Source organism: Solanum pennellii, chromosome 8 (genome assembly GCF_001406875.1).
Source record: "Solanum pennellii chromosome 8, SPENNV200".
In the NCBI taxonomy this organism is placed as follows: Eukaryota; Viridiplantae; Streptophyta; class Magnoliopsida; order Solanales; family Solanaceae; genus Solanum; species Solanum pennellii.
This window is the reverse complement of record NC_028644.1, coordinates 24,577,640-24,589,454: the sequence shown is the minus strand read 5'-3', so window position 1 is coordinate 24,589,454 and position 11,815 is coordinate 24,577,640. Positions and strand designations below refer to the sequence as shown.

The following is an 11,815-nucleotide window of genomic DNA, read 5'->3' as shown; positions in this document are numbered from 1 at the left end:
GTTGTAGTTATACGTACACCTTTGATCGGGTCTGTCGAATTTCGAACTAGTATCCACCGGCTTAGGCCCCACCGGTGGATATATCTAGCCGCATCCAGTCACTCGTACAACTTTGTTCGGCTCTCGCCGAGCGTTGTAAAGTTCTTGGGAGGATTTTTCTCGAATCTATGTGGATGTGGATCATAACTGACTTTTTTGGGAGGAGGCACCTGTTGATAACTTCTGGTATTTGGACGGGGAGCTTTGCTTCTGGGATATGGATTTGTTTGGTAATTTGGTGATGGAACTTGGTAGTTCGTGGGACCATTTTTGTATACTGGAGCTTGGACTTGATATATAGGGGGCGGTGCTCTGTAGCTCGATTGCACATTGGCACAATTAGGAGTAACATTTTGGTAGAATGGTGATGAAATTTGGTAAACTGGAGGAGGATTTTGGTAAATAGAATATGGATTTTGGTTATTCGGAGGGGGGCATTTTTGTACGTGAAGGTAGTATTTTGGCACACTGGGGGAGGATTATTTTGATGACTAGCTTGTGTGTAGCAAGCCCAGTAGGATTTTTGAGAAGGTCGAGGACGACCTTAGGAGGAGGACGATCTTCTGGGGTCTTCTTCCCCTCATAAGAGACAACAACAATATGCTCTCTCTTTTTCTTCAACGATCCCGATGATCGGGCGACGCGGCAACACGAGCTATTTTCCCTGTTTTCAAACCATATTCGATAGTCTCACCAATCTTGACTATCTCAGCAAATTTTGCTCCCACGAGCACATGATCCTATCATAATATTCGATCTCTTGCACCTGTGCAAAGACTTCCACTATTTTTTTCTCATACATATATTACCTTACTATAACCGCTATCTTTCTCCTCCTGTAGGCGAACACTCTTTATCTTTCAGTGATTTTTACTTCATCTTTCCCAAGGAGTATCGATCGGGAATGATTTTGACGTTATAAGCAAACCGATCAATAAAATCCTTGGCAAAGGCATTCCAACTGGGCCATTGCCTGGTTTCATGGGAGGTGAACCATTCTCGAGCCTCCCGACAGAGACTTCAGCGAAAGAGCCGCATCAGCAAGACTTCATCCCTAACAACTCCGACAAGCTGGTCGCAGTAGGCTCTCAGATGATCCATAGGATACCCTACTCCTGCGAAAGTGTCAAATTTAGGAACCTTTAACCCTTATGGGAGGTCCAGATCCGGATGAATGAACAAATCCTCATAGTTAAGACCAGCAATGTTGGGGATGCATAGGAACTCCTTCATGAATTTCCTGAGATCTTTGTTTATATACACATTTGCCTCTTCCTTTGCCCTCCATTCTCTTTCCTATTCCTCGTAATGGTCCAGCTCAGAACCATGCACATACTTCTCAATTGGGATGGGAATCTTGAAAGTTGTTCTTTTAGGTAGGGGTGGAGCTACGGTAGGACTTTGGGCATTCGGGGTGGTTTGGTAGTTTTGCGGATAGGTTTGGGGGTTAGTATTTTTGTTTTGGTGGTGGTGAGGAGTTCGGGGGTTGAAAGTATTTTGGTTTGGGTTTTGGCATTGGTTTTGCGGTGGTGGAGTGGTTTGATGTTGAGTATTTTGAGGATGAGGTGGCATTCGGGCGTAGTTGTTAGGATGAGGAGGCGTTTGGTAAGAAGCTGATGCATATTGGTGGTTTTGAGCGGTCAGGTCTATGATGGAAGGATTATGAGCAGGTGTAGATGGAAGATTTTGAGCTGGATCCATGTTTGAAGCAGGGAAATAGAGAGGAGGTCTCCCATCAGCAGCGGTGACAGTAAAACCTTGTGGAGGCAGATCGTGTCTCCTTTTCAATTCCACCCTCATTGCTACAATCTGTTGCATTAATTGCATAATTAATTCATTCTGGTCCGCTATGGTGGGTTGAGCCACCACAACGTTGGTGAGACTGGCTTCTTCATTATTGTCTCCAATTAATGCTTTTCCTTTGTCTGAATCTTGTCTGGGAAAGAAATCTGCAGGACCTTTGGACATGGTAAAATAGGGATGATCTTCCAGCTTAATCTACACATTTCAGTTTTAAAGTACCTGAGAAGAAAACATACTCAAAGGAAGATTTGTCAAATTAGATTTAGAATACAAAATGCATAATATCACACAGAGAGCAGATAAACACAAAGGTTGCTTTTTTTTTTTGAGGATATCTTCAACCCATGAGTAAGGAAAGGAACAGATTTTGACAAGTAGGAGTTTGGTCATTTTAGTTTGACACGATCTCAGAAAATCTAAATCACGTTGATCTAAGGTCTTCTTTCAGCTCCTCTTTGATACCCGTTGATCTGGTCTTTGTATCTTCTTGTAATATGAAAGGGGGGGAGAATGAAAATTAAAGATAGGGGATGGGCCTTGACAACCTGCCTACGTATCTCACAAGGAGAATTCAGATCCAACGTAGTTCCAGTAGAAAATAAATATTGATTTTCATTCATTCATATAGGACGGTTACATGGAAACTAAATGATAACAACATAGCTTACAAGATAAATAATGATTACATCTCAGTCATCCCTCTTCTCGATGTCATCTCAGCCACGGGGAACAAACTCGACTCAGATTTTTCCCATGCTGACGAGGGTCTCTAAGTCATAGCGAAAGCTGAGGCACCTTGAAAGGCTATGATCTGCAGCATTGTGGTAAGCGTAAGGTCTCCAGATTTCTTCCCTGACGGGATCGAGACCTCTATCATCATTGTGGATAGGGTCTAAGACCCCATTCCCAACCAAATCAATGTAGATATGCAACAATGATTCACTGAATGGCGTGAAATAATGAAAAACAAATTGAGTGTGCTCAATTAGCTCTGATTGGTCATATGTGAGAACGGTATTATTACCCACGTGTGCGGGATGTTCCCAACGTCAATTTGGCGGTAGATTCTCGCCTTAAGTTATACACATTCTTCTATAGTATGCCCTCGCTGTTTTGGGTTGAAGGCACATACCTTTGAAGAGTTTTCTTGCCCAAAGACTGAAGCCACCCCCTTATGAGGTTTCTACCGAAGATGTTCGAACAAAACAGCGCAAGACATAACTTTCGCTCCTACATGATGTGTCGGCTCGTAGGCTGGAAGAGTGATCCATTTCTCTCCTCCTCTAAGATGGACCAGAAATGGAGGCTTATATATGATTTCGTCATCGATGTCTTCGTTAGTTGCTCTAGGGTGAGTGTCGTCCGAACCACCACTATCCTCTTGTTTGCGGATAGAGTATTTCCCGCGTATTTTTTGAAGTTTGATGATAATTTTATGGTGGAACGTCTTGTTCTTCTCCATAAATTTGGCCATCGTTCCCTCATGGTGATGAATTCTGCCATCTCCGCCGTCAGTTCCTCATCAGTTTCTGAATCTATCTCCGCTTCTCTTGCCTCCCTTTCCTGAATCCTTAGCCAAAGCATTTCCAACTTCTTGATTAAATCCTCTCTCTCTCTACTTCAATGTTTTTCTTCTTCTTCCTTTTTGACACCAAATCTTCATCCAGTGCTGCAGTCGCGGCTTTGTAGATCGATGTGGAAACTTCGACCCTGAGTCTTTCTTCTCTGACATCTTAAATTTCGAGCGTGACTTGTTCTATATTTCTCTGTAACTTCTCTCCTGTAAGTTCCTTCTTGATACTCTTACCTTTCCTATAGCTCTGATTCCTCCTTTCTGAGACGATAGAGTAAAGTTTTAGCTTTGGGGTATGAGATATGTCTTTTGAGTGAGAAACTTAAGACTCGAAAAATTTTGGTCTGACATTTTGTAATAGTGACTTGTGTGTATATTTTTTCAAATTTCTTTAAAGGAGTATGTTAACGATACCCCCATCAAAAGCAACAGAGAACATAAGCAATTAATTGCACATACATCGCGTCCTAAGCATACAGGGGACCCTTTTGTGCCAAGGATAGACCTAGCGCATTTGAATGATGTACACATGAATTTGAACCAGATAATTAACACCCCCCCCCCCAAAAAAAAAACCAACTTCACAAATGAATAATTAATGTTCACAAGGGGAAATAAAGGATCAATATATGAAAGGCCAGACCCATGCAGGGGCCATTAAATGTATGGAAATTCAATAAAGGAAGGCCCACACAGGGGCTGAAAATAAGAGAAATACATATGGAAAAACCTGCGCAGGGGCGAAATCCACTATGCCGTCCCTGAAGGCCCTGCTTCTCTGCTACTATCCTGATTTTTGTATTTCTGAAACATGTATCGTAGTATCAGAAAGAAAACTTCACCTAGACGTCCTTTTTGTTCCCATCTCTCGTATTGGATCCTCTCTATCTTCTCTTTGACCCACGAGTCAAGTGCATCATAACCACGTCTTACCTTTTCCACTTCTTGATTTGCCTTTGCAAGAGCATCTTAATTCTCAATAAACTTTCTGTACATTTTTTGGGCTTCGCGTTTTACCTCCCTTATCTCGATAAAAACCTTGGCCTCCTTGTCTTCTATACTGCAAAAACTGCGCGGGATTGGATAGGAGATACATTGTATGTTATCTTTCAACCAAGCTTTGTATGTCTCATCATATCAAGCATTGAATCGGTCCGGAGCAATGGTGTCTTTATCCATCTACTTGTCCCCTTTCAATTTTCTCAATATTTCTGAAGCATCCCGCACTCTGTCATCCCCAATATCGTACACATAGGTGTCATAGTATGCCTCTGTAGGTGTGGTTTGCATCCTCCCAAACTGTCAAAGGTTTCGAAAAGGTGCATAAGGATGGATTCCCCGAATTCCTGGTAAAGGAAGCACACGCTGTCTCCGACCCTCCACGATGGCTTCTATCGAAATGACGCGATCGACCGTCCATTGGAGTTCTTCTTCTCTTAGTTCGGAAAAAACCTGAGCCCATCTTCTACTGGTCCTTCAATTCTCCAAATTTGCCCAAAACAACATATCGTTCAATCTTTGAGGTTGTTCTTATTATCCAGAGTATGAAGCTCCCATGGCCCAGCCCCCTTTGCTAGGTGACTCAAAATCCACCATCGAAGGAGAAAATTACACCCTTGGAAATAGCGATGCCCTTCCTTGCACTTTCCAATGCTCGATACATATCCGACAAAATGACCGAAGCTACAAGATAGTACTTCAACTATCCTTGATATACGTATCCTTTGAATAAAGTGTGCGTGAGAGTTATAACTCGGGTGTTGATACTCAGACTCAGGCCATGTGGGAAGACCATTGTTCCCAACAATGTTATAGCAAAGGCTAAAGGACGAATTTAGATCAATTCTCTATAGGTAATCTTGGACTCTTAGTTATAATTGGCGTAAAAGCTTGTATGCCCAAATCTAACATAGATGTCTCTGAATGATATGTTAAACTCTTGGCCCAAATATACATAATATTTTCCTAACCTGAGCTAGTCTACGATATTCTCTACAGAAGGTCTGTTAGGGATGAACATGTCTTCTTGCTTTCGTACTCTTCTCTCCAACCCTATTCCCATTGTATCGATGCAGTCTCGAATCTCTTCGATAGTTGGGGTGATCGCTACAGTTCCGAATAGAAACACCATTCTTTCATTATCCCAGTAGCCTATGAGGAGTTCAATCAGTTCCGGTTGACCGTTCATGTTGAGCAACTCTGTAAGGGCGCCCACATATTTTTTAATCGTTCTTTTATGATCCCTATCAAGGTCATTCAACCACATTTTGAGTAGAAGTGGTGCTTTTACGACCATGTTGAATCTTGGAAACTGATTCATAATACAAAATAGAAACCTAGTTAGGTTAATCCACCCTCATATTGGTTTCCACATGTACATTATTCAAATGTCAAGCAAAATGATATGTCGTGAGGTCGGAGACCTTGGACATGATTTTGGCGGTTTCAACTAATGGACTTTATACACGTCTGTTATTAAGTCGTCTCAAGCTTATGCTTAAGTTTTATTTTGGTTTCGCTCTATCGTAGGCATACTAGAATTTGTTTCAAAGTGACGGTTACCCGAGTCAGACAGACAACGGGATGAAGTTAACAAACGACATTGTATGACCACATTCCCACTATTCGTTTGGTACTTCCAAATGAAGACTTGTGTATTGCTTAAAGAAGACGTGGTAAGCCATGTAACTTCCAATGTCCTAATGCAACTATTTGCTGTTTGGCGGAAATATGTCATGGAAATGCAACAGTTTTAATAGTAAGATAAAGAAAAAAGTAAACAAGTTATTTCACGTATCCTAATAAAATTAGTTGTAAGGTTAGAATCCTCTAAATCCTCTGCAAAGTCGCCATTATTTTATAGGTTTTAAGAAAAAATATTATATTTTTATAAGTTTTCGACTTTTAGAGTCGCCACATAATTTTTTGTGAAAAAAATAAAGAAAAAAACTATGTTTTCCAAAAGACTTAAACACAAAAATCATTTTGAAAACTTAAAAGGGATTCTGGGATTCCTATTAATGTTTTAGGAAGGTTTTGAAAGCACCTAAGACGTCCGCTTACTTGCGGTTTTCCGGCAACTAACCCATTTGGCTAAAGAAATAACTAACTTGATTTTTTGAGATAAAAATTATTTAAAGTTGTTTGAAAGGTGAAGTATTAATATTCTATTCTAAGTAGATTTGACTTGCAAGTTCATTTATCTTTTTAATACCCATTTAGACTTGATACGATTTTAAGTCGATAAAACATTACGGCGTCTACGGGGGATTTGCGAATTGCCAACCTTAAAGCTATCGGCAAGTAAACAAATAAATCTACGTTAAAAATATAGAGAGAGAGGGAGAGAGAGTTGGGTCCAAACCAGTTTCTGTCCGACTAGACTGGTACTTGGACCCATTTTCTTTTCGGGTTTATGACCCGTTTCCACCTGTCCTATACTAATCATACAATAATGAATAATAAATACAGAAAAGGAGAGTCAAAAAGTGCTTAGGCCCATATATAACAAAATACAATATTTTGGAAATAAATTTGGGCTTAGATCCAATTTCTTATGTAGACACGTAATTTTTGACCGAATTTAAGTTTTATACCCTTTTTAGAGCTTAAATATTTTTATAAATATTTTGACTTTTATCTTACTTTATTAAGTTTATTTTTGAATGATATGAAAACAACAAAAAAATAGAATAACACTTTAAGGTATATTTTTATTTATTCATTCAAAGTTTTAATAAATTAGTGATTTTAATTTTTTAAATTTTTTTTAATCTAGCTATTTAATTTTTCGTAATTAATATTATTATTATTTTATAACAAAAAAATAATTAAAAGAAATTAACATGCCCATTATCCCACCCCCACTTCACCATTTCTCTCCACTCACCCCACATCCCACTCCACTAATTCAACTCGTCCATACACATGTACACACATTTACATAAATATATATACATTAATAAGGGGAGGAAAAAAGGATAAATTAATAAGGGGAGGAAATAAGGGAAGAAGAAGAAAAAGTGGTACAAAGGGAAAAAGAAAAAAAAATGAGCAAAAGGGAAGAATCAAAAAAGAAAAAAATCAGCAAAAGAGAGGAAAAGAGAAACAAAAGAAGAAAAAAAAAACTTTTCACCTTGTTTTTTCCTAAGGAACACATGCCCAAAAAAAACAACTCAAAAATAGTGGAATTCGAGGCTTCAAATTCTTGGCCCTTATCGATGTATTTTCTTTGTGAATTAATTTTCACAAAAGGTAACAGTTAATCTTTATTACATTATTTGGTTTCAGAATCATGCAAGATATGATTTCAATGATACAAAGTGTTGTAAATTTATGCATATTTAATTTTTACATTATGATATGAAATAGATTGAGATTTTATATTATTAAATTTAGAGTACAATTTATATAACATGTATTTATTCTTGCTTGCTCTAAAGTTTCCTTTTATCTTGTTCTTTATTAAAATTCGAAGCTTAATATTCTACAGTATGGAGTTAGTAATAATTAGATAAAATTTAGTTCTTATTTGTTAAGTTACTTTTTCACTTTGTATATTTAATAAAACTGTATGTATTTATTTTTAAAAAAGAGAAGAACAAAAATAAAGATAAAATAAATCAAACCTACACTATCTTTACATTTCTTTTAATGCGAAACTTTTTTTAAAAAAAAATCAATTAATTTATTCATGTTGAAAGAATAAAAAATAAAAATTTAAATAAAAGGAAAAGACGTAAAAGAAATTTATAAAACATAAAAGTACTAAAATAAGAAGGAGAAAATATAAAAGAAAAATAAGGTAAAGTATAAGAAGAAAGAGAAACAAAATAAAAAAAATGAAAAACAATATTAAAGTGACCCAAAACGTACAAAAATAAATAAAATTGATTTTAATTACTGGGTTCTTTTCATTTTAATGACTAAAATAAGAATAATTAAAAAATTTATGTGAAAAGGTGTATTATTTTAATTTACTTTTCTCTTATGTTCTTATTAATATATTGTTCATTTTCTTTTAGAAAAATAAAACTAAGATAATATATAATTTAGCCTTATGATAATGATAATAATAATAAAATATTAAAATCCAAAAAATATTAAACTACTTTTAGTCTTTAAATACAAACAAATAAACAATTTGTGGTGAGGTTGGAAAGAGCTGCTACCAATAAACTACATGCTAATAAAATATGACCATTTCACAAAGTAATTTAAAATAAATCAAAGGAAGCGGGACATAAGTAAATTGTTAGGTAATAAACATAATATATTCAAAATTAAGTCAAGCCATACAAAAGTCAATAAAGCGACCATGCTAGAACCACGTGATCGAGGGGTGCCTAATACCTTCCTTTCGGTCAACAGAATTCCTTACCCGAATTTCTGGTTCGCAGACCAAACAAAAAGTCATTTCCTTTTAATTAGGGGTTAAACAAAAAAAGTGACTGGAAACACCGTAACTCAATTCCAAGTGGCAACTCTGAAAAATTACAATAATCCCTTAATTAATAACGTCACTTAAATTGAAAAAACCCTTACGCCGCTGCACGAAAAAGGGGTGTGACAGAAACTCCGTCCCAAAAGTGAATTCTTCAACCTCTGAAACCTGTACGCCAATTTTAAAGGGAGCCAAGGATAAATGTTTGAGCCTTCATGGCTCAACAAGAAGTTGCAAGGAGGGGAAACGGAGTCCAAATGGACAAGGGAGGAGTTCACACATAGAAAGGAACAGAACAAAAATAGAAATTAGTGATGGACAATACTTTAAAATCTATACAACATAACTAAAATGTGCATCAAAATAAAAGAAGACAAAAATGTTTTTGTGGTTTGCTATGCCTATGTCATGCTAAAATGGCGGTGGAAGAATCATGCAATGCCAAAAGGCGAAGAAATTGTTTCTCACGGTGGTACAAAATAAGCAAACATCATCCTAAGGCTACAGAAAACTTGGCAGACTCATACTTGGGTTTCATAATCAAGTAGGATAATTCAACTTTTGTTATTTCTTATTTTTATTTATTTTAGTTGTTATTCAAAATAAAAATATAGGAAACAAACGATATACTGGAAAACTGCAACTAAGACAATTCAGATGACTTAGGCAGCTTTTGACTCCTAATAGTAACAACACACAAATATATGAGGGAATCATTCAAAGGGGTAGAAATCAATAACAAATTACACTACTAAATATGTGACCAACTACTGATGTTAAACAATAGCAAACAAAAACAATGATAAAAAAAACTATCATACTTGAAAACAAAATATGTCCCATGCTAAAAAAAACTATGTTAACGAATTTTGAAGGTGCCATGCTATCAGATTTAAGGGTAGGAAGTAAGGGATAGTGGCAGATTAAATCATTTTAAGAAGAAGGAAGACAAAATGGTGATGTCTAGAAACTAAACATGGTGGTAATATCACTCACTTTGACATATTGAATATAAGTAAATGCAGAACGAGTATTTTTATGGCATGAACAAAGTGACAAATGATTTCTAGCGTCTCAAGAGGAAAGGACTGTAAAGACAATACAACTCTTAACATCTAACTTAGCATTTTTAAAAAAAAACTAATGCACATTAACAAGGAAACTACAATCTGCAAAAATGTTTCAATCAGGAAAAAGGAAACAACCCAAGCTCAATAAGCACATACAAGCATAAGGCACTTTTGCATTCTGAAAAGATTTTAATCCAAAACAAAATAAGGGATTTGGCTAATTTAGCTGATACAAGACAAGTGTGTGAAGTGTTATAATGGATAGGGAGCAATGATCCGAACCAAAAGTGTCAAAACAATCAACCAAAACATCAAAAATAGCAAAGTTCCAAAACAACCAATGAACTTGAAATATTGACGTCTTAATTCATTCATCGAACTTGAGGTGAAAGAATGAGGGGTATGACATCAAACATCAAACAATAGCATAGGCTCATGTTAAACAGGAACAAAGTATGACTATACTATGAAATCTAAAACAACGAGAACAATCATGGAATATATCTCAAGTAAATAAAGTTATAAAACTGATGTTGAATCAGACAAATGAAACTAAAGTCTACTAAACGTAACAAACATATATTATAAAATGCTTCGAGCAGTGAGCCTTAAGGTTCTTACTAAAAAAAGTCTTATCTCACACATATTTTACAAGTCCTGCTCAACTAAAATACGAAACAAAACAAAAATACTCAATAAACCCTAGAAGTAAACAGAGAAAAACGACTTGAACACCTTACTGGGGAAGAACATTCATATATGACATAAACGTAATTCAGAAGAGAATTTCACCTTTTCGATGGCAGAGAACTAGGCAACATGAGCAAGACCACGAACTTCCAACATCGAAACTCAAATCTCCGCGAAACTCAAGGAAACCGACGCAAACCGATAGAAAAAGTGATGCTTCGCTCAAAACTAAAATACACTCTACCTTGAAATGTTTTTTGTATATTTTCCTTTGGTTAGACTTTTCTTGAAGTTGCTCTCGATGTGTTTCTTCCAAAATTTCGACTTAAAAAAAAAAAAACTCCCCCCATTAGGAAGAACAAAAGAGACCTTAAATAGGAGAACTGTAGGGTTACAAATTTTGGGGAAATTCGGATGTGAAATGGGTTCCAGGCCCATTTTGAATTCAAATTTGAATTCTTTGCCCTTTCCAGAGAAACCACCTTTTTGAAGCTTTTGACCTATTTCCTAAAGAGGCAAGGGAGAATGATGTTCCAGATCAAAATGTCGTCCTTCTCGCGCTACGCGGCTCAATATTGACAAGCCCACGTGCTTTGTCACTGGATAAGTACTGCTGGGACAGTAATGGGAGGAAGGAAAACAACAGAAGATAGCGTAGTAATCTGGTTGCCCTTCTGTCGCACCCGCCTTCGCTGCTCACGTGCTTGGTACGCGTCAAAGAAGAAGAAGAGAAAAACGGGGAGGGTTTGTTGTGTTGTGGCTACACGTTGAGAGGAAGAAGAAGAGCGCGTGGTAGACATGCTGGAATCGTTCCAATTTGTTGCCGCTAGCGCATGAAGCTAGTGTTGGAGAGAGTTGGTTAGTTAAACACTCAACTTTGCACTATTCTTTCGGAAAGTCACTCAACTTAATCTTGAATTAGGATTAGATTAATTTAGGATTAAAGATAAAATAAAATGGGTCATATCATATTTTTAATGGGTCGAGTTAGGTAGGTGGATCACTAAATGATTTAATTTATTTTTTAAAATTTTTGATTTGTTATATAAATAATTAATATCAATAAATTTTAATTAAAAATAATTTAATAGATTGAGTGACTTTCTGAGGAAAGAGTGGATAGTTGAGTGACTTTCTGAGGAAAGAGTGGATAGTTGAGTGACTTTTGAGGGAAAATTGAAAGTTGAGTGACTTTTT

The 11,815-nt window shown here is 36.6% G+C and overlaps 1 long non-coding RNA gene across 1 annotated transcript; it reads right to left on the bottom strand.

The window, feature by feature from the left end:
* Positions 1–8,658: 8,658 nt before the first annotated feature.
* Positions 8,659–11,447, bottom strand: LOC114078280. Its single transcript, XR_003579871.1, has 2 exons — positions 10,721–11,447; positions 8,659–9,026 (listed from the first exon to the last, which is right to left on the bottom strand). It is a non-coding gene; the product is annotated as an uncharacterized LOC114078280 (long non-coding RNA).
* Between the last annotated feature and the right edge of the window lie 368 nt (positions 11,448–11,815).